Source organism: Rhineura floridana, chromosome 5 (genome assembly GCF_030035675.1).
Source record: "Rhineura floridana isolate rRhiFlo1 chromosome 5, rRhiFlo1.hap2, whole genome shotgun sequence".
In the NCBI taxonomy this organism is placed as follows: Eukaryota; Metazoa; Chordata; class Lepidosauria; order Squamata; family Rhineuridae; genus Rhineura; species Rhineura floridana.
Window position 1 is genome coordinate 138,576,348 of NC_084484.1, and position 21,747 is coordinate 138,598,094.

General features: G+C 42.3%; 1 protein-coding gene across 2 annotated transcripts in view; it reads right to left on the bottom strand.

The window, feature by feature from the left end:
- NFKBIZ (NFKB inhibitor zeta) overlaps positions 1-18,484 on the bottom strand; it is a 73,477-nt gene extending 54,993 nt beyond the window's left edge. The window contains exon 1 of one of the 2 annotated variants that reach the window (XM_061628150.1): positions 18,463-18,484. The gene's annotated coding sequence lies outside the window, so the exon portion shown is untranslated. Of the gene's footprint in view, positions 1-10,295; positions 10,576-18,462 lie in introns of those variants that run through there. The other variant, XM_061628149.1, reaches the window with a different exon arrangement.
- Positions 18,485-21,747: the final 3,263 nt, after the last annotated feature.

Sequence of the window (21,747 nt, forward strand, 5' to 3'; positions counted from 1 at the left end):
TTATAGTGTCTTGGCATGATAGAGCAGAGTATATAAACATGCTATGGCAAATACCAGCTCTCCTCATAATCCATGTCAGGTTTTCCTTTGTTTTACTCTATACACAATACACTGTAACATAATTACCCACTGCTCATTTATCTCCTGCAACTAAGTGAAATCCTGCATTTACATTTGATGATAAAGTGCAGGAGTCCTCTCTGTTGAAAAAAAATACACTCGTACCTTCCATTACTCTCCTAATGCACAACTATCCACTCAGGAAAAAAATACATTTCTCTAAATATACTATGTAATTCAGTGGTAACATATATGCCTCTGCAGAGCATTGAAGTTTAAACTACTGGGTTTCAAACTATGTTCCAGGGAGGCTAATCAGAAGTTGTTCAATGATGAGGTCAACAGTGGAAGACAAGGTTCTCTGAAAAACATTCATGCCCTTGAATTGCCAGGCCATCTGAAGCTCAGACCCTGAAACTCAGGGAACAGGTCTAGTGCACTGTACCACCTCATTCTGCTTAAGTGCAAAAGCTGTCTGTAGCCCTGTAGAGCTGGTTTTTAAGTTTTTGCAAGTTTACTACCACCAAAACATCCCATCCCATCCATAGATAGGGTCAGCCCTAGATTAAATTATAACCTAGGTAGAAAATACCTTTAGTGCACCCTTTTGAATACCTTTTTAATGCATTTGAGCCTGTTTCACAACTCTGACACATCATTTGTATGTATAGTTTCTCCTAATATATAAGAAAACAAATCTGCAAGCAAGGTTCTGATTACACATCACTCAAACACACCATTTTTGAATGGGCATTGATGTACATTTTCCCATGGATTTAAACAACAAAAAATGTTAATGAAATAACTGTCAGGCAGAAGTGTGTTGTCAGCTTCACATGTGAGATGATTAACTGTTTCTATTGTTGTTTCAACTGTTAAGTGGGTACCCATGACAGGCACCCCATTTGCTCAGCACCCCTGACAAATACCTGGGTTGCCTGTCCCTAAGTTGAAACTAGTGGCTTTAAAACTTTATTTCAGTTTGGAACTGATCCTGTCCATAGATTATATGCTTGATATCAGGCCCACCCCCACATATCACATCACAACCTAGGCCATAACTCTGCTATAATCAAAAGGCAGGACATAACCTACATACAGAATAGATAGCTCAATTGTCAACCATGCAGACATGGCTCATACAACCAAACAAAATTTAAAAACACATAGGCTCAAATAAACACCCATCTTTTTCTGGCTTGTTCTGGTCATATCAACACTGTAAATTTAAGGCACATTTAAAACACATGGCTCACCCCCCAATCCTGGGAGTTTGTGAAGGGTGTTGGGAATTGTAGTTCTGTAAGGGGTAAACTACAGCTCCCAGGATTCTTTGGGGGAAAGCTATGTGGTTTAAATCAGTGATTCCCAAACTTCTTTTCCCATGAATAATGCTGAGGGTCTTGGCAGACGATTTAACGATTTTTCTGCCTGTTGTAACAATTGTAATGTGCTGTGAACATAAGAACATAAGAAGAGCCTGCTGGATCAGGCCAGTGGCCCATCTAGTCCAGCATCCTGTTCTCACAGTGGCCAACCAGGTGCCTGGGGGAAGCCCGCAAGCAGGACCCGAGTGCAAGAACACTCTCCCCTCCTGAGGCTTCCGGCAACTGGTTTTCAGAAGCATGCTGCCTCTGACTAGGGTGGCACAGCACAGCCATCACGGCTAGTAGCCATTGATAGCCCTGTCCTCCATGAATTTGTCTAATCTTCTTTTAAAGCCGTCCAAGCTGGTGGCCATTACTGCATCTTGTGGGAGCAAATTCCATAGTTTAACTATGCGCTGAGTAAAGAAGTACTTCCTTTTGTCTGTCCTGAATCTTCCAACATTCAGCTTCTTTGAATGTCCATGAGTTCTAGTATTATGAGAGAGGGAGAAGAACTTTTCTCTATCCACTTTCTCAATGCCATGCATAATCTTATACACTTCTATCATGTCTCCTCTGACCCGCCTTTTCTCTAAACTAAAAAGACCCAAATGCTGCAACCTTTCCTCGTAAGGGAGTCGCTCCATCCCCTTGATCATTCTGGTTGCCCTCATCTGAACCTTTTCCAACTCTATAATATCCTTTTTGAGATGAGGCGACCAGAACTGTACACAGTATTCCAAAGGCGGACGCACCATAGATTTATACAACAGCATTATGATATCGGCTGTTTTATTTTCAATACCTTTCCTAATTATCGCTAGCATGGAATTTGCCTTTTTCACAGCTGCCGCACACTGGGTCGACATTTTCATCGTGCTGTCCACTACAACCCCGAGGTCTCTCTCCTGGTCGGTCACTGCCAGTTCAGACCCCATGAGCGTATATGTGAAATTAAGATTTTTTGCTCCAATATGCATAATTTTACACTTGTTTATATTGAATTGCATTTGCCATATTTCCGACCATTCACTCAGTTTGGAGAGATCTTTTTGGAGCTCTTCACAATCCCTTTTTGTTTTAACAACCCTGAACAATTTAGTGTCGTCAGCAAACTTGGCCACTTCACTGCTCACTCCTAATTCTAGGTCATTAATGAACAAGTTGAAAAGTACAGGTCCCAATACCGATCCTTGAGGGACTCCACTTTCTACAGCCCTCCATTGGGAGAACTGTCCATTTATTCCTACTCTCTGCTTTCTGCTTCTTAACCAATTCCTTATCCACAAGAGGACCTCTCCTCTTATTCCATGACTGCTAAGCTTCCTCAGAAGTCTTTGGTGAGGTACCTTGTCAAACGCTTTTTGAAAGTCTAAGTACACTATGTCCACTGGATCACCTCTATCTATATGCTTGTTGACACTCTCAAAGAATTCTAATAGGTTACTGAGACAGGACTTTCCCTTGCAGAAGCCATGCTGGCTCTGCTTCAGCAAGGCTTGTTCTTCTATGTGCTGAGTTAATCTAGCTTTAATAATACTTTCCACCAGTTTTCCAGGGACAGAAGTTAAGCTAACTGGCCTGTAATTTCCGGGATCCCCTCTGGATCCCTTTTTGAATATTGGCATTACATTTGCCACTTTCCAGTCCTCAGGCACGGAGGAGGACCCGAGGGACAAGTTACATATTTTAGTTAGCAGATCAGCAATTTCACATTTGAGTTCTTTGAGAGCTCTCGGGTGGATGCCATCCGGGCCTGGTGATTTGTCAGTTTTTATATTGTCCATTAAGCCTAGAACTTCCTCTCTCGTTATCACTATTTGTCTCAGTTCCTCAGAATCCCTTCCTGCAAATGTTAGTTCAGGTTCAGGGATCTGCCCTATATCTTCCACTGTGAAGACAGATGCAAAGAATTCATTTAGCTTCTCTGCAATCTCCTTATCGTTCTTTAGTACACCTTTGACTCCCTTATCATCCAAGGGTCCAATCGCCTCCCTAGATGGTCTCCTGCTTTGAATGTATTTATAGAATTTTTTGTTGTTGGTTTTTATGTTCTTAGCAATGTGCTCCTCAAATTCTTTTTTAGCATCCCTTATTGTCTTCTTGCATTTCTTTTGCCAGAGTTTGTGTTCTTTTTTATTTTCTTCATTCGGACAAGACTTCCATTTTCTGAAGGAAGACTTTTTGCCTCTAAGAGCTTCCTTGACTTTGCTCGTTAACCATGCTGGCATCTTCTTGGCCCTGGCGGTACCTTTTCTGATCTGCGGTATGCACTCCAGTTGAGCTTCTAATATAGTGTTTTTAAACAACTTCCAAGCATTTTCGAGTGATGTGACCCTCTGGACTTTGTTTTTCAGCTTTCTTTTTACCAATCCCCTCATTTTTGTGAAGTTTCCTCTTTTGAAGTCAAATGTGACCGTGTTGGATTTTCTTGGCAATTGGCCAGTTACATGTATGTTTAATTTAATAGCACTGTGGTCACTGCTCCCAATCGGTTCAACAACACTTACATCCCGCACCAGGTCCCGATCCCCACTGAGGATTAAGTCCAGGGTTGCCGTCGCTCTGGTTGGTTCCATGACCAACTGGTCTAGGGAATAGTCATTTAGAATATCTAGAAATTTTGCTTCTTTGTCATGACTGGAACACATATGCGGCCAGTCTATGTCTGGGTAGTTGAAGTCACCCATTACTACCACATTTCCTAGTTTGGATGCTTCCTCAATTTCATATCTCATCTCAAGGTCTCCCTGAGCATTTTGATCAGGGGGACGATAGATCGTTCCCAGTATTAAGTCCCTCCTGGGGCATGGTATCACCACCCACAACGATTCTGTGGAGGAGTCTGCCTCTTTTGAGGTTTCGAGCTTGCTGGATTCAATGCCTTCTTTCACGTATAGAGCGACTCCGCCACCAATACGTCCTTCCCTGTCCTTCCAATATAGTTTATATCCAGGGATAACCGTATCCCACTGGTTTTCTCCATTCCACCAGGTCACCGTTATGCTCACTATATCAATGCTCTCCTCTAAGACCAAGCACTCCAGTTCTCCCATCTTGGTTCGGAGGCTCCTAGCATTAGCGTACAGGCACTTGTAAGCAGTGTCTCTCTTCAAGTGTCTTTGGCACTTGTGGTTTGGCCTGTGGTAATTTTGCTCTTCTGAATTTATATCCTGTGCCCCTGCTCTCACAATGCCTACTTCTAGGCCTACCCCTTTTAAAATTTCATCATTTCTTTGGTTTTTATCCCAGGGGGGAGGTTTATTCCGAACTGGACCTTCCTCAGCTCCTGTCGGGTTTCCCCCCTCAGTCAGTTTAAAAGCTGCTCTGCTATCTTTTTAATTTTAAGTGCCAGCAGTCTGGTTCCATTCTGGTTCAAGTGGAGCCCGTCCCTTTTGTACAGGCCCGGCTTGTCCCAAAATGTTCCCCAGTGCCTAACAAATCTAAACCCTTCCACCCGACACCATCGTCTCATCCACGCATTGAGACTGCAAACCTGGGCCTGTCTGGCTGGTCCTGCGCGTGGAACCGGTAGCATTTCAGAGAAAGCCACCTTGGAGCTCCTGGTTTTCAGCATCCTACCTAGCAACCTAAATTTTGCTTCCAGGACCTCATGGCTGCATTTCCCCTTGTCATTGGTGCCAATGTGCACCACGACCACTGACTCCTCCCCAGCACTGTCCACCAAACTATCTAAATGACAGGCGATATCCGCAACCTTCGCACCAGGCAGGCAAAACACCTTGCGGTCTACACGCCCATCACACACCCCACTGTCTATGTTCCTAATGATCGAATCACCCACTACAAGGATCCCTCCACCCCCTGGAGATATATCCTCGGCACGAGAGGATAGCTGCTCATCCCCCAAGGAATGGGTCCCTTCTAAGGGATCGTTTCCCTCTTCCTCAGCTGGATGCTCTCCTTCCCTGAGACCATCGTTCTCCATGATAGCAGAAGAGCTATCATCCTTGGAGTGGGACACAGCTATAACGTCCCTGAAGGCCTCCTCCACACACCTCTCTGCCTCTCTCAGCTTTTCCAGGTCTGCCACCTTGGCCTCAAGGAAATGAAGTTGTTCCCGGAGAGCCAGGAGCTCATTGCACCGAGAGCACACCCACGACTGCTGTCCAACAGGCAGATAGTCGTACATGCTGCAGGCTGTGCAAAACACTGGAAAGCCCCCACACGCCTGCTGGCTTCTTACCTGCATAGTTTTGTTTGAGGTTTATTACGTCAATAGGTTGGAGACTGTGGTTTAGTTGAGGTCAGGGAACAGAAGGGCAGAGTGGGGGGCCCTGGCCTCCTCGCCCTGCTGCCAAACTCGCTCTGCTGCTTAACTTGCCTTGATGCTTTGTCAGCTGGGGCTCCCTCTAGCTCGTGGAGCAGGCTCCCTCGCTAGGTGCTCTGACTTTATATGTGTGGCTGGTTCCTCCCAGCTACTGCTGCCAGCCAATGATGTGTTACTTGAGGCTGATGGCTCAACTATCAGCTGGGGCTTAACTCTTTAGTATTCTCTCAGGCTTCCTTCCTTTGAAGGCAGGAAGGCAGGCTTCCTTCCTGAGCGAGGGGCGGGGCTGTTTAAGCTTTTGGCTGCTTTTAATCTCAGCAAGGGGCTGCGACTTCCAGGCAAGTCTTTTGTGTTTGTTGTTTTCCCACCTAGAACAGCCTGACCTTTCTTTAACCTAGGGAAACAGAGCTTGTGGTTGTGTTTCAGGAAGGCTGAAGCTGCCCTTTTTAGCAAGGGCTGAGCTGACTCTCTCCCTGTATGTATCGGTGGAGTTTCCTTTTTCCCCTTCTCTCCGACTGGAATTTAGCCTTGTTTACAGTGTCCCCTGAAGCTTTCCTGCTAGGGTGGTGTTGAACATTAGCTTTCTATAGGCTTCCTTCTCCTAGGATCTGTCTCCTAAGATATAGGTTCTTTCAGGATTTGGCTCCTAGCTCAGGGTGACCTTAGGCTGCCCTTATTGCTTATTGCTCTGAGCTGTTTTAATTCAATTAAATAATGGAATAAATGGGAACTACTTACCCTCTTTTCGCTCTGCTGCTTAACTCGCCTTGACGCTTCGTCAGCTGGGGCTCCCTCGAGCTCATGGAGCAGGCTCCCTCGCTAGGTGCTCTGACTTTATATGTGCTAGGTACTGTATGATTTTTAATTGCATTTTGTTGCTTCTTTTACTTCTTGTATATTGCATTTTATCATATTGCAATTTGAATTCCACAGAAGCAATTTGAATTCCATAAAAGAAGGAATAAAATGCAATGAAAATCAATATGAATATTTAATGTAGACGTGCCACAGCCATCTGAATGAAGCTCGTGGACCACTTGAAGTCCACAGACCACAACTTGCAAACCTCTGCATTAAACATATAGTGCTGGCATGATATGCAACCAACATGGTATAATGGTTAGAATGCTGGACCTGGGAGACAGGGTCAAATCCCCAATCAGCAGTGAAGCCTGCTGGGTGACCTTATGCCAGTCACCTTCTCTTAGCCTAACCTATCTCACAGAGTTGTTGTGAGAATAAAATGGGAAAGGGGTGAACCATATAAGCCAACTTGAGCTCCTTGGAGGAAACATGGGATATAAATGTCATCAATACATAAATAAAACCACATATAACATGCACATATATCCCCTCTCTCTTCCCCCACCGAGAGGAAAACAACACAAGAACACCATTGTCTCATGCTCAGCTTCTAAGATACCCAGGGACATGTAGCTTTATTTTATTTATTTATATATTTATTGCATCTATATCCCATCTTTCCTCGAGGGAGCTGAAGGCTGCAGACAAACATGGTTCTCCCTCTCCCAATTTTATCCTCACAACAACCCTGTGAGGTAGATTTGGCTGAGAAACAGTGACTAACTGGCCACTTTTGCTAACAAAGCATTGTCTAGCTAGTGACAAATAATTTGTCCCAGTTCAAAAACCTAGTATAAGACAAAGAAAATGTGTATGAAATAAAACCTGCATATTATACTGCACTTCTTCAGTACTGATTATCAGATCTATCTTTATGAGCCAAAGAAGTTTGAGGAACATAAAAACTAATTAGAAATTCATTTCTTGAAACTGAATTCTTAGCATCAACCAGCAAAAAACAATCTAGGCAGCAATCCTATATACATTTACCTGGGAGTAAGTCCCATTGAACTTAGCTGGGCTTACTTCTAAGTAGACATTTACACAGGGGTGTAGTCATCCAGGGTCTCGGGGGTCTTAGACCCTTTATTTTTGGGGGAGCAGGGTCCCAGCAGGGTTCCTATGTCTCTAGCATTCTGTGAGCCAATCAGCATGAAAAGTGAGTGTGTTAGCCACTGAGAAGAGTCTTCTAACATACTTCCTTGTCCTTCCCTGCTGATTGGAGCCAGAGTGAAAAGAGATTACTCTTCTCAGTAGCTAACACTCTTTTCTTTCACATTTATTGGCTCCTAGGGATGTCTGTTGTTGTGGGAGAAGACATTAACAAGGATCTTATTCTCAACCCACAGCACAAAAATAAAAAATGGGGAGGAGGCATGGCTGTGACTAACATGAAGGGACCACTTCTGAATTTGCCACTACACTACTGCATGTACAGGGTTGCATTGTTAGACTCTGATCCTAGATAAACTTACACTGTAAATCTGTGAATACCCACTTCACATTTTAGGGTCAGAAGAATTAAATTAATCTTAAGAGGAAATACAGCATGTAATTTCTGCTAAAGTAAAATAAATCTGATAATGAAATCAGCTAAACAGTGACTTTAAAGCTGTGTTCAAACATTTAAGAATTCCTTTGTTTAAGGCAGCACTGGCCAAAATAGTAATACAAAAGCCCATAAACAGTTAACGATTTTCATCTGGAGTAATGAAAGTTAAGCACAAAGTAGTTGCCTAAACTGGAAAATGTTAACATCTGTTATTTTTTCTCAAAATTTCTTCGTAGGGTGAACAGTTGTTGGGTTGGTAAAACTATTCTCCCAGTTCCAGTGCATCTCTGCCTCTCTCTTCTGAAAAGGAGGGGGGCACATGAGGCTAGTCAAACCCACATATTTTTACTGTAAAATCTGGTGAGAGCTGCTTGAGTGCTTTTTTTTAAAAAAAAAAATCAGCTTCAAAGGGATTTCTCAATTGATCAGCAGATGAACCCATTCCCCCTCCAGGTATGGCTAATGGAAACGCTTCGCTATAGGTGACTAGTGTGTTTACAGCCTGAGACCCAGAAGGAAAGAAGGATTGCTTCCCTAACCTCCAGCATCCCAAGGAAGGCTCAGAGGAGCCTAGCAATGGAAATGGGCTCCCACCCAGCGCCCACTAACTGTACCTGCACAAGCTATGAGCCTGAGCCTATGTAGCAAATAGCTGGCTAGACTTTTCCCCCAACATGACTATTCATAGGTGCTAACTGAGTTATGGCGTGACAGTCTTTGCCAACATGATGCCCTCTAGATGTTCTGAACAACAGCTGGCAGGGCTGATGACAGTTGTAGTGCAGAACATCTGGAGAGCACCAGGTTAATGGAGCCTGGTGTGGGAGGGCCCAGCAGCACAGTTCCTGGAATTCTCTGGATTAGAGGTCTCACGGCAATAATCAAGTTCATACAGAAAGTGTCTTCTGAACCCTTATGAACCACTGCAGATTAGCTTGTAAACTACTCTGTGGAGGTTTGTATTATTGTCAACATAGTCTGGCAATGGTCACTGTAGTTATTACATACATTTAAGCTTTAACATAATTATCACTGTCTACGTGGGGAAAACGGCAGGGAGAGGCAGCATGCTTCTGAAAACCAGTTGCCGGAAGCCTCAGGAGGGGAGAGTGTTCTTGCACTCGGGTCCTGCTTGCGGGCTTCCCCCAGGCACCTGGTTGGCCACTGTGAGAACAGGATGCTGGACTAGATGGGCCACTGGCCTGATCCAGCAGGCTCTTCTTATGTTCTTAGGAAGGCCAAACAAGAGATGGATTGATTCCATAAAGGAAGCCACAGACCTGAACTTACAAGATCTGAGCTGGGTGGTTCATGACAGATGCTTTGGAGGTCGCTGATTCATAGGGTTGCCATAAGTCTTAATTGACTTGAAGGCACATAACAACAAATATTTGTTACATTTCATTTCCTTCTGGCCTCACTGCTTACTATATCGCACACTGCCAACTTACACGTCCTGTATCTGATCTGAAGTGAACTCTAGTTCTTAAAAGCTTGTGCCATAATAAATTTGTTAGTCTTAAAAGTCATCACCACAAGACTCATTGGTTTTTCTCTAAACCAGAAAGAGTTGCTTTTCCCCATTACCTCTTCATCATTTTCCATTACAACTTACATAGCAACCCCAGTCCAGATCCATTTAATTGCACTAGAGTTCCTGTCAGTTCAATAAGGCTTGTCAGTAAATGACTAACTTGCCTAATTATTTTTACTGGGAATTAAACACAACCAATTTTACTTGAATCTGAGCCAGCATATGCACATATGCAGCCAATCGCATGTATTTGATCTCAACACTGCCTTAAAAGTTGGTTCTCAATAACCAGATAGGCAACAACCCTTTTTTCTTTCATATATCTCAGCTCAGATTTCCCACACACAAATAAATGAAGAATTAGAACACAAAATAATTTCCAATGCTAAAACTAACTTTGTTACTGTATGTTTTGACAGAATTGCTGCATTAACAACAGAAAATCAGCTGGTGAAAAACTTCATGCCAGGAAAGGACAGAATTGACTTTCTGTCTATCATGCACCTATAAGCCCCCCCTCCCCCTCCAAATAGCACCCATCGTTTTAAAATGATGGTTTGTGTTTGAAAAATACACCCAGCAACTGTTATAGTATTTTTTAAAGGATGATAAAGGGGGGAAATATACCTTCATGGTCTCAGGAGTGAAGCTAGGTTTGAGGAAATGAGCCAGATAGTTTTCCCGACTGGTTAATGGGTCCTCAGCAGCTATGTGCTCCGCATATATGACAAAGCACAACTTTCCCTCTGAGGTTTAAAATTATATAAGCAGAAGCCGTGGGAAATCTTTCCCACTCCACTTTGACAGCCACACACTGCCTTGCTAGCCAAAAGCGAGAGTTTCAAATACAAGCTCTACGTCTTCAGCGGTTTTCTTTCTTTTCTTTTCCCTTCTTTTCGTACTATTATTATTATTGCAGTGATTCAGAGCTGGGTTGTCTTTTTGGTTTCGCAATGATTAAAAGGGGGAGGGGTGAAAGGGGAATGTCGTGACATGTGAGAGGAAGCTGAGGTGGAGAGACAAGAGTTGCAACTTGGACTTTTTCGGCATTGAGGAAATTCCCGTGCTGGGCGAGCTTGTCACTGGGACGTTCCCCACCCCATCGAGTTGCTGGAAAACCCGGACTGGTTTCCTGATTTAAGGAGAGGACTTTGAGCTCCCTAATCCAGGCTTCAGTAGTAGTTTATTCTTACTGAGACACATCTCACTAGCTAGGAGGAATTAAACGAGATCTGTACCAAGGATTTTTTTTTTCTTTATGAAAACTGAAGTCCTTTCACTTTCCATTTTGGGTGGAATCGCTTTGTGGGGAGTAACTTTTCTAGACAAGCCTGTGAGCAGGATCCACTGAGTCTTCTTCAGGGAGTCAGCTCTAGGAAGGTTTGGTTGATGCAAACTCTCTCTGCTCCATCCAGGTTTGTCAGAATTCTAGCTCACAAAAGTGCAAATAGGCTAGTTACCATTACAACAGCGACAAAATGGGGAGGAGGGCCTTTGGAAGTTCACACACTAAGAACATACTTCCAGAGCGAGGAGAGATATTATGTAAATATTCTATTTGATTTCTGGAAGTAAAATAAAGAAACTTCATCCTTGGGAGTGACAAGGCCTGGCTTAAAATAAAGCTATGATAATTTTCTCCACAGCAGTTGCAGAGTACATAGCCAGTTCCATGAAGCATGGCCAAGTATTGCAATGGAGTCCCTTCCGGCAATACTGTATACGGCCCTCTCTCATTCATACCTTTGCACTGCTGGGAGTTTTACTTGTCACGTGTATACAATTCAGTGCTATGCCCAACTGGGCTTCTGATTAAGTATTCCCATTCGCCTTTAAGGATTTATGACACTGGAAAGCGTTGTACAAAAGCTGGCAGAGACCCAGCCAAGATGAGGGCAGGGGGCTGAGGATGTGACAGGAAGAATGGTATCAGCACCTTGAAGGTTTGGGTGGGAAATGCCAGTGTACTACCAAGCTGCCTCCACTGCAAGATGAGGGACATGAGTGGATTGGCCCAGTTCTTGTACAGCAAGACCCAGGCCCAGTCCTGCTCCTGCATTGACTGATAGAGGTGACGGTCATCCCCAACTTTGACACTGCACCAAGGATGACCTGGGGGGCAGTGCTCACTCACTAGCTGCAACTGGAGAGTGAAATGCGGGCAATCATAAAGACATGCACGTCACCAGTGTCAGATAAACAGCACAAGAAACGCAAGCCCTTTCTTAAATGTTCAGATTTTACAGGCATCTGCATGGCTTAGGGGGATCTGACTCATTTTAAGTTGGTGGGTATCAGAAATTCATCTCAAACTTAATTCTCTACATTCCAGAGCAGTTACCAAGGTGGATGATTTGCCCCAGGGAGGCCCAAGCTGCGTACATTTCCACCACCAGTACCATACCGCTGAAAGATACACAAATATTCAGGAGCATAGAATTTGGGCCAGTGGTATCCACACCATAAATTTAAATCACTTCCAAAGCACATTTAAAGCCATGGCATCTGCCAAAGAATCCTGGGAACTATGGTTTCCCCCTTAACAAAGCTACAACTTCCCAGCACCTTTAAAAAAACAATTCCCATGATTCTTTGGGGAAACCATGTGCTTCAAATGTATGGTAAGTATTCTAGAGAGTTGGGGAAATAAATAAACCCCTTTATTTATTTAAAATATTGATGTTTTACCTTGTCTGCACCCATCATTTCAACATGGGTTTAAGTGGTAGTAAGAGATGGAAAAAGACTGGCATATCAGACTCCTTAAACCAAGCACATGTCAGTGACAGAAATCTTCAATCAATTTACACTGAAGCAGTCCTGCTGGAGTCAAAGCACGAAGATTTTCAACAACGTGGTTTTAAAAGCATACTGAATAAAATACCCATGGCAACCAGAACTATATGAGAATGTGCACATGCACAATCGCATGCATGTCATGGACTTACCATACCAACTTGAGAAAGCAGAGATGGAATTTTAAAGCTCACTAGCATCCACACAGCCTTGTGCACATCTTCTGAGCCTGCTTTTGCAGAATGCCAACATCAGCTGCCAGAGGCATGCATTCATTGTAGAGCCTCTTCCCTGGGACTTCCCTCCGCCTCCTGCCTCCATACCGCCTACACCAGATACTGTGGGCAAGAAGCAAACGTGTGTGCACCTCTGCCCTCTCCTGTCTGAGTAAGCGGAAAGATGCTCACAATTGCTGCTACCTCTTCTCAAAGATGATAATTTTGGAATTTTCCCTGAAGTCAGGAAGTACTGAGTGGGTGAAGCCTTCCTGTTCTCTCAAGAGATGTTATATGATTATATAATCAGATTGCCTTGATGCAGAACATGATTGATTGGCCTTAATTCCTTTAAGCTACTTGTTCCGAGCAACAGAAACATTTCATTATTTGCAGCCCGATCCTAATGCAGTGTTAGGTGTGTCTGAAAAATGAAAAAAATGGAAATGGACTGCCTTCAAGTCGATTCCGACTTATGGCAACCCTATGAAGAGGGTTTTCATGGTAAGCAGTATTTAGAGGGGGTTTACCATTGCCTTCCTCTGAGGCTGAGAGCCAGTGACTGGCCCAAGGTCACCCAGTGAGCTTCATGGCTGTGTAGGGATTTGAACCCTGGTCTCCCAGGTTGTAGTCCAACGCCTTAACCACTACACTACACTGGTGTGTCTAAGTGCATTGAAATCAATGGGTTTAGGGATGCCTTGCTCGACATAGGATTAAAATGTTCAGTACTGGGAGTGCGGAGATTTGAGCCACAATCCTGTGCATGTTATTTTGGGAGTAAGCTCCAAATCAGTGGGATGTATTTCAAAGGAAATATGCATAGGATCAGACTACAAGTACTCTGCCCAGAATGTAGAACCTCCCAAGCAAGAATCCAAGTACATTACATGTGTTACAGGAAGATTCTGATGTGTACATTTGTGCCAAGCTATCTAAAAATGACAACCCATTGAGTATGGATCAGTACAGTGACTAGAAGAATATGTTTCTGGCCTGCAAATCTAAATCTGCCCTGTTGGGCAATTCCAAACTAGTAAGGGCTCTTCCAGATTACTTATTTATTGAGCATTCATCCCAATTTGCTTGCACAAAACTTGCAGGACAGATTGTATCCGGTCTTTATTGAGCTGAGCATTCATTAGGATTTGTTTTTAGAGAGGTTATACGACAATGAGCATTCATTCTGCATTCATCCTGATTAGCTTGTGGGGTGCTTATATGTCTTCTCATTAATCATTCATTCATTCATTCCACACTTTTGAATGCATTTCTGGGCACTTTCCAAACCATAAAAAGTTCATTACAAAAAAATTGCACTGTGACAATAGAACACTTTAATCCACGTAACTGTGCAAACCTACATTTCCTGGTTTGCTCTTGAGTCCCTCCTGCAAAAAACCAACAGTCTGGAGGAGCCCTACATTTCCAAACCTATCAAAATAGTCATTTTATTGTATGCATTTGCCCTGGCATATCTAAATGCGCCAAAGGTTAACACACACATTCATTTCACTTTTAAATATGTTGAGAACCTTGGCTATCACTTGACATCTATCATCTCAGCATTTTGTTGACATAGAATTTCAAAGATGAACACAGGAAAGTTGTTTTCTCTTTGGGTAAAGATATACTTACTATTCTGCCAGTTCCAGCGCATCTCCACCTCTCTTATGTGAAAACGGGGCACAAGATGTTAGCCTTTGCCTCCTCCAATCATGTTAAGGTGAGTTCACACATTCATTTTAAAAGATAAACATGGGGAAGGTGAAAGTTTGGTTTATTATCCCCCAGTTTGGTTTTCTATACTATGTGGATGAGGAACCAGTGGTCCATCCACCAGATGTTGCTGGACTCATCAGCCCTAGCTAGTATGGCCAGTGGTCAGGACAAGGATCAAGAGGCACAGGTTCCCCACTCCTACCTAATACTGCAATCCAGTACATGTCTACTCAGAAGTAAGCACCACTGGATTCAGTGGGCTTTACTCCCAATTAACGGTGTTTTGGATTGCAGCCTTACTATGTATTTGTTTGTGGTGGAGAAACAATGGTCCACAATGTCGAATGATATAGCCCTTGCCGCAGCAGTCTGGTTGTAGTTTAGCCTTGGTATTCTCAATTGCATGGTATACGTTGGCCCCTTATATTCTGTACAGCTAAAATGTTAGGAAAAAGACATAGTTCAGTGGTTGAGCACATGTTTTATATGCAGAAGGTCCCAGGTTCAGTCCCTGCATCTCTAGTTCAAAGTACTTGGGTAGCTGTTTCAAAACTACTTGCACTTCTTTCACCATTCTAACACCAAGAGAAACATAATGAAAATAGCACAAGACTTTGTGTGTAGAAAATGCCAGCCAGGAAAAAATGAAAATGGGAAAAGGAAGGCTAGTGGCAAATGTCTCCAGCTAAAGCTGATCCAGGCAGAAAGAAAGGGCATGCAAAAGACAAAGATGATTCACGCTGATGAAGAAAGTTAAAACAGAGATGGATGGGAATGAATGAGTGGGCGAGAGGGAGGTGTTCTGCCTCGTTAAGACATGCAAAACATTCTCCTTGGCATGACTACTTTCAGCCAATTTAAATTGGCCTTTTAGACAGTCTAATCCTAAATATATCTACTCAGAAGTAAGCCCAATTGAGTTCAATATGACTTACTCTGAAGCAAGGGTGCCTCCAGACTATCAACATTTTGTGGGAATGATTCAATCATATTCCAGAACTTTAGAGTCCTATTCCAGACTGCTTTTTTATTGTGGGTGAATGCAGTAACATTAATAGTGCACTTGAAGAGGACTTATACTAGACTGTCCACACATCATCTTACTTTATCAGTTCTGCTAAGCTTCTCCAATTCACCCACATTATTGCAGACCCACATTAACTCTATCCGTTCTATAGTCCATGTTCCCATCACCCCCAATTCCTCCCTTTTTTCCAAGCACAAATAAGTTGTGCTATGCCACCATACTTACATTTTTGAAATGAATGCTGATGAATGTTAAAGAGGAAAGCACAAAAGCAGGACTACAGCTGAACATCAAGTAGTGACAACAGAAGATTTATGTAACTTTAAAGTTGACAATGAGGACATTGAACTTGTCAAGGATTATCAATACCTCGGCACAGTCATTAACCAAAATGGAGACAACAGTCAAGAAATCAGAAGAAGGGTAGGACTGGGGAGGGCATCTATGAGAGAACTAGAAAAGGTCCTCAGATGCAAAGATGTATCACTGAACACTAAAGTCAGGATCATTCAGACCATGGTATTCACGATATCTATGTATGAATGTGAAAGTTGGACAGTGAAAAAAGTGGATAAGAGAAAAATCAACTCATTTTAACTGTGGTGTTGGAGGAGAGCTTTGCACATACCATGGACTGTGAAAAAGACAAATAATTGGGTGTCAAAACAAATTAAACCAGAACTGTCACTAGAAGCTAAAATGATGAAACTGATGTTATCATACTTTGGACACATCATGAGAAGACATGATTCATTAGAAAAGACAATAATGGTGGGAAAAACAGAAGGAAGTAGAAAAAGAGGAAGACCAAACAAGAGATGGATTGATTCCATAAAGGAAGCCACAGACCTGAACTTACAAGATCTGAACAGGGTGGTTTATAACAGATGCTATTGGAGGTTGCTGATTCATAGGGTCGCCATAAATCGTCATTGACTTGAAGGCACATAACAACGTTTTGGCTGCGATTGCTGTGCCAAACCATACTCATTTCCACACACAAACAAAACAAAACAGGAATACCAGTATCATCAACAGGACATATGTGGGAGTGACCATGTCACAAAAAACTGGAACAAAAAAAGGAATATGTCCATCCCAAATCTTGTATGGGCACAAATAGTATTGGATGTGGAAGCACATATAAGCGTCCTGGTACGATGAAAAGCACAAATAATCATGAATGGACAAGAAAAATGACGTCAGGAAGAGCCTTAGGGTTCCACATTTAAAGTGGATTTAAGTGCTCTGTCGCCCTAGTGCAACAAATCCACTTTTTAAAAAAGAGCTTTTTGTTGTTTAGAAAGTGACAGGACATTCTAAAGTGTGGGATGAACTGATGATGATGATGATTTAGACTTGTTAGTAACTTCTTACCCAAAAGTCTCAAAGCAACTTACAACACAAGCAACTCTAATAGGAAGATGTGTAAACATCCTACAAGCAAATCAGGATGAATGCAGGATGAATGCTTATTGTCATATTGCCACCTCTGCAAATAAATCTCAACAAATGCTAAAAAAAAAGATGGGATATAATTTAATCTCTCTGTAAGCTTTGTGCAAGCAAATCAAGAGGAACTTGCTCTATAAATAGATTGTCTAGAGGAGCCCTATGTGTTAATATAAGGCCATGATTTTGAATCCACTATAACATTCTAATAGAGGCCAGATAGCAGCTCCACACTAATGAAATAACTCAAATAAGCAATAAAACTGCTTTCACACCTCTCTCTCTCTCTCTCTCTCTCTCTGTGTGTGTGTGTGTGTGTGTGTGTGTGTGTGTGACTGGAGGAGTCTTGGAAGGGGGCTGTTGCTGCTGGTATAAAAATGGGTGTATTCATGTCAAAAGCTCAAGTAGAAAACAGAAGAAAAGAGACAGTTTGATCTGTGCTGATAACATTGCTAGAATTATTATGAGGTATGAATATAACCACAACAAATGCTGCAAGAATATACTGCTTGCTTTTAAATAATTTAATCTTGAATGTATCCAAGCACAGGCATGGGAACATTAGCATCGGTTGCTCTAAATCTTAAATCTCTTTTGAGCCTTAACCTCCACCTCACTCCTGGTCTTGCACTGAGTGTAGTTTTACCAGCCTAAGAAGGCCTACAGTAACATAACTGGTTTATGACTCATGAAACTTATGATGCAAGAAAGTTTTTCTCCCTCTCTCATAATACTAGAACTTGAGGCCACCCAAAGAAGCTGAATGTTGGAAGAAGAAAGAACTCCTTCATACAGCACATAGTTCAACTATGGAATTTGCACCCACAAGTGGTAGTGATGACCACCTGCTTGGATGGTATTAAAAGAGGATTAGACAAATTCATGGAGAGGAAGGCTATCAATAAATACTTGCCACAATGGCTATGTTCTACCTCCATTGTCAAAGGTAGTACTGGGAATCACAGGTGGGGAGAATGCTACTGTGCTCAGGTTTCATGTGCGGACTTCCCATGAGCATCTGACTGGCTACTGTGAGAACAGGATGCTGGACTAGATGGGCCTTTAGTCCAATACATCTGTTAATACTCTGCCTGTCAGTCATCTTATTACTTGCATGTAGCCCCTGTTTTATTTTTGGGCCCTTCACCCCATATGTAAAAAAGGACACAGAATTGCAAATGATACAGTATATGCAAATTTTATGTAAATGTGTCCTTTCTTGTGTGGGGGTGGAGGGTCCAATCCACACACAGTGGGCACTGAAAATCCTGTTGGCACCCTTGACAGGAAAGAGTTAAGATCTCTCTCTCTCTCTCTCTCTCTCTCTCTCTCTCTCTCTCCAAGTTTCAGCTTCAGTAGCTTCATTTTGTAAAAAAGAAATTGTCTGCAAAAATATTCAGAGCTATATGTAATGGGTTAGATCCAGAGCATCTGTCTCTTTACTCAAAAGTAAGCCCTAATGTAAGTTCAATGCTTGCAGGCAAGTGTGCATATGACTGCAGCATAAGGTAGTTGAACATAAATCCCATTGATATGAATGCGAAAAGTTAGTTCCCAAACCTTAGGGTAGAGACACACTTACAGTTGTGCTGGCTTCAGTGAGTCTCTTGCTTTGGTTTCTGAAGTCGGAGACACACTGCGCTACCCAAACCCTGCCCCTTTTTAATCCAGAACCTGAGGAAATGCAGCTCCAGTGTCTTTCTCCATGAAATCAGCTTCACACAGAAAACAAAACTGGTTGGTAGATCAACTCGTTGCCACTCCATGCTGTGTCCAGTGAAAACACTTTGCTGTAGGTTGGGCAGAGACAGTGATTGGCCCATCACTTTGCTTTGGGTGGTCCTAAAAGGTATGAGATCAGCAGCAGCAGGGAAGGGAGATGTGTTCAGCCATGGGCAAACACATTTTACATTTGTTTTAAACCAAAGCCAGAGAAAACAGTCTGGCTGCTTCTGAAGTAACCAGTGTGTCTCCAGTCTTAGTCTAGACTCAGCCTGGTCCAGGGAAGGGGTCTCAAAATATCCTAGCACTGCAGTTCCCAAACTGTGGTCTATGGACCCCCAGTGGTCCATGAACGTCATTCATATAGTCTGTGACATGTTCACATTAAATATTCATATTGATTTTTAATTATTTTATGGCTTCTTTTATTTCTTATACTGTATTTTATTGTATTAGTTTGAATTTTATGGAATGCAAATTGTAATATAACAAAATACAGTATAAGAAATAAAAGAAGCAATACAAAATATAATTAAAAACCATGCAGCATCTAGCCCAGCACATTACAATTACCGGGACAGTCAGAAGAATCATTAAGTAATTACTTAGTGATCCACGAAGACCCTGAGCAGTTTTCAAGTGGTCCATGGAGAAAAATGTTTGGGTACAACTGTTCTAGAGTGGTAGCAGCAGTTTGCTGCAGCAGAAAACAACAAAGGGTCTTGAAGCTCCTTAAATACTAGCAAATGTATTACGGAATAAACTTTTGTGGACTAAAGTTCATTTCATCAAACACATGCAGTGTTATCCTCTATTGACCAGTATATATACCTTTCATATGTAGCTGCAAATGTGAAGACTGGCAAGGGTGTAAATTTGAAGGACTGTATGCTTCAACCCTTGGGCATTTCCTTTCATCACCAAACCATTATTGGGTGGCTGTTAAACCAATATAGGTTTTAAAGGAGAGAGAGAGAGAGAGAGAGCATCAAGAAATCAAGATTGCCATACCGTACCATCTAGTGGCTAATGTAGGATACTGCAAGTAATCACCCATGTTGTAGGGACTAATCAGAGCTTGGAAAAGTTACTTTTTTGAACTACAACTCCCATCAGCCCCAGCCAGCATGGCCACTGGATTGGGCTGATGGGAGTTGTAGTTCAAAAAAGTAACTTTTCCAAGCTCTAATTTCCTGAATGTTTTCCTGTCACTTCCTTTCATTATATTTTTCATTCATGTTTTTTGTCTTTTGCACTGTCTTAGAGCACATTAAATTATGTCTCAGGCTGCATGCAGGTATAGGAGGTGTCCTGCAGATGTCATCGTCACCACAAGCTGGGTAGAAGACAACCATGAGCATCATATTTTGTGTTAGGGAATGGAGAAAAGCAGTAAGGCAAAAGCAAAACAAAATGTGATAGTGAATTTCAGGGTAACAACCACTTGAATAAATGTGATTGTTCAAGTGATTGTGTATCCACTGGATCAGATTAGAACATTCAAGAATATTTAGAGCCAAACTCTTGGTTACAAAATGGAAGGGGAATGATCTGATTGCTATGCTCTGTGTGATGTTTTAATCACACATATTACCTCTGTTACTGGAATCACTTTCAGCAACTGACCAAACTTTCAAAATAAGTTAATTGCTAGTGATATTCTGGATCCTGGTAATCAATGAACAGATGATGTTTACAACAAGGCTACCGGCAGCATTGTAGATTTATGATATGGTAAATCTGAACAGGTAATAATATTGCAGGTAATTACTTGATATCCACATTGCACCTGGATCTTAAATTATCCCTGAGGCAATATTGACACACTGCCGTTTTCCAACTAGTATTTCCATTTTGGCATCAGACCTTGTACATGAAATCTCCACATAAGGAATAAAATTGCTCCTTCCAACTTTTTAACTCTTCCCTTCCAACCATAATTTCTGTTTGTTTGGGCTGGTTTGATTTTCTGTTATTTTATTAATATTATTTTACATCTGAGTTGTTCTTATACTCCATTTCCACATTGCTAATATCTACTCCAATTCAAAATAGTATTATGAGTTTGGACATCTTGATTACTGTGACTAGTGAGTGGGCAAGAATTCAAGCTGTGTTCAAGAATATTACATTTCCTTAAGAGCCTACAATTTCTACTCAAACTTCTGAAATGAGGTGGCCAGATGGAAAACAGGATGCAGCTTAGGGTTGTCAGGTCAGAAGCATCCCAAACTCTGAGATTTCAGGGGCAGGCTCTTGTGATGTCATAGGGGTGGGCCATCATGATGTCATAGGGATGGGCCATTGTGATGTCATTAAGCATGATACATAAAGCATCAACCACAGCTGCCTGGGGCATACCACTCAAACAAAAAAATTCTCTGATTGGAAATTAAGAAATCTTAGCTAAATGAGGGTGTTTCCAAGTCCAGCTGAAATGACAGGATCATTCCTTCTCATCTGCTTAGAGATGGGTAGAGAACATTTAATCAAGCCTAGTTGTCTCTGGCAAGAAAGGTTTGAATACCCTCAGGCCAGGCCACTCACCAGAAGGCCATTGTAGGAATAAAGCCTAGCATTTTGGAGATGTAAGATGGGATCACTCAGGACAAAAGATGGATGCCCCTGAAGGATGCAATTCTAAACAAACTTACTAAGGGACTAACCCCATAAAACTCAACAGGACTTACTTCTGAGTAGATGTTGTTGGATTGTGCTGTTGGTAAGGCTTGATTAGGGATCTTCTGCAATGATTTCCATATCAAAGCAGGGTTGGCAACCCCCTGGCTAGAATGCCCTGCCTGCCTTTCAACATGGCTGCTCCAAACGTCTTTACAGACTTGACCTTTCACTGCAGAGAGAGTTTTGAGAAATGAGTAAGAGTTAAGAAGATTCTCTACTCTTTCCTGCCTGTTCTTCGGGCTGCTATAAACTCACTTTGACAGCCAACCCAATTCCAGTGAGTAATAACTGACAGAGAGAAAACACACATGGTTTGGTCTACATTAACAAGCAGTAGATTGGGAACAACAGCAATTGAAGCCACACTTTCCAGTATGTGAATTCTCTTTTACTACTATTGGCCAAGAAACAAACCATCAAGCAAATAACAAGGTACATCATCAGTGGGTTCAAGGGGGTTGAG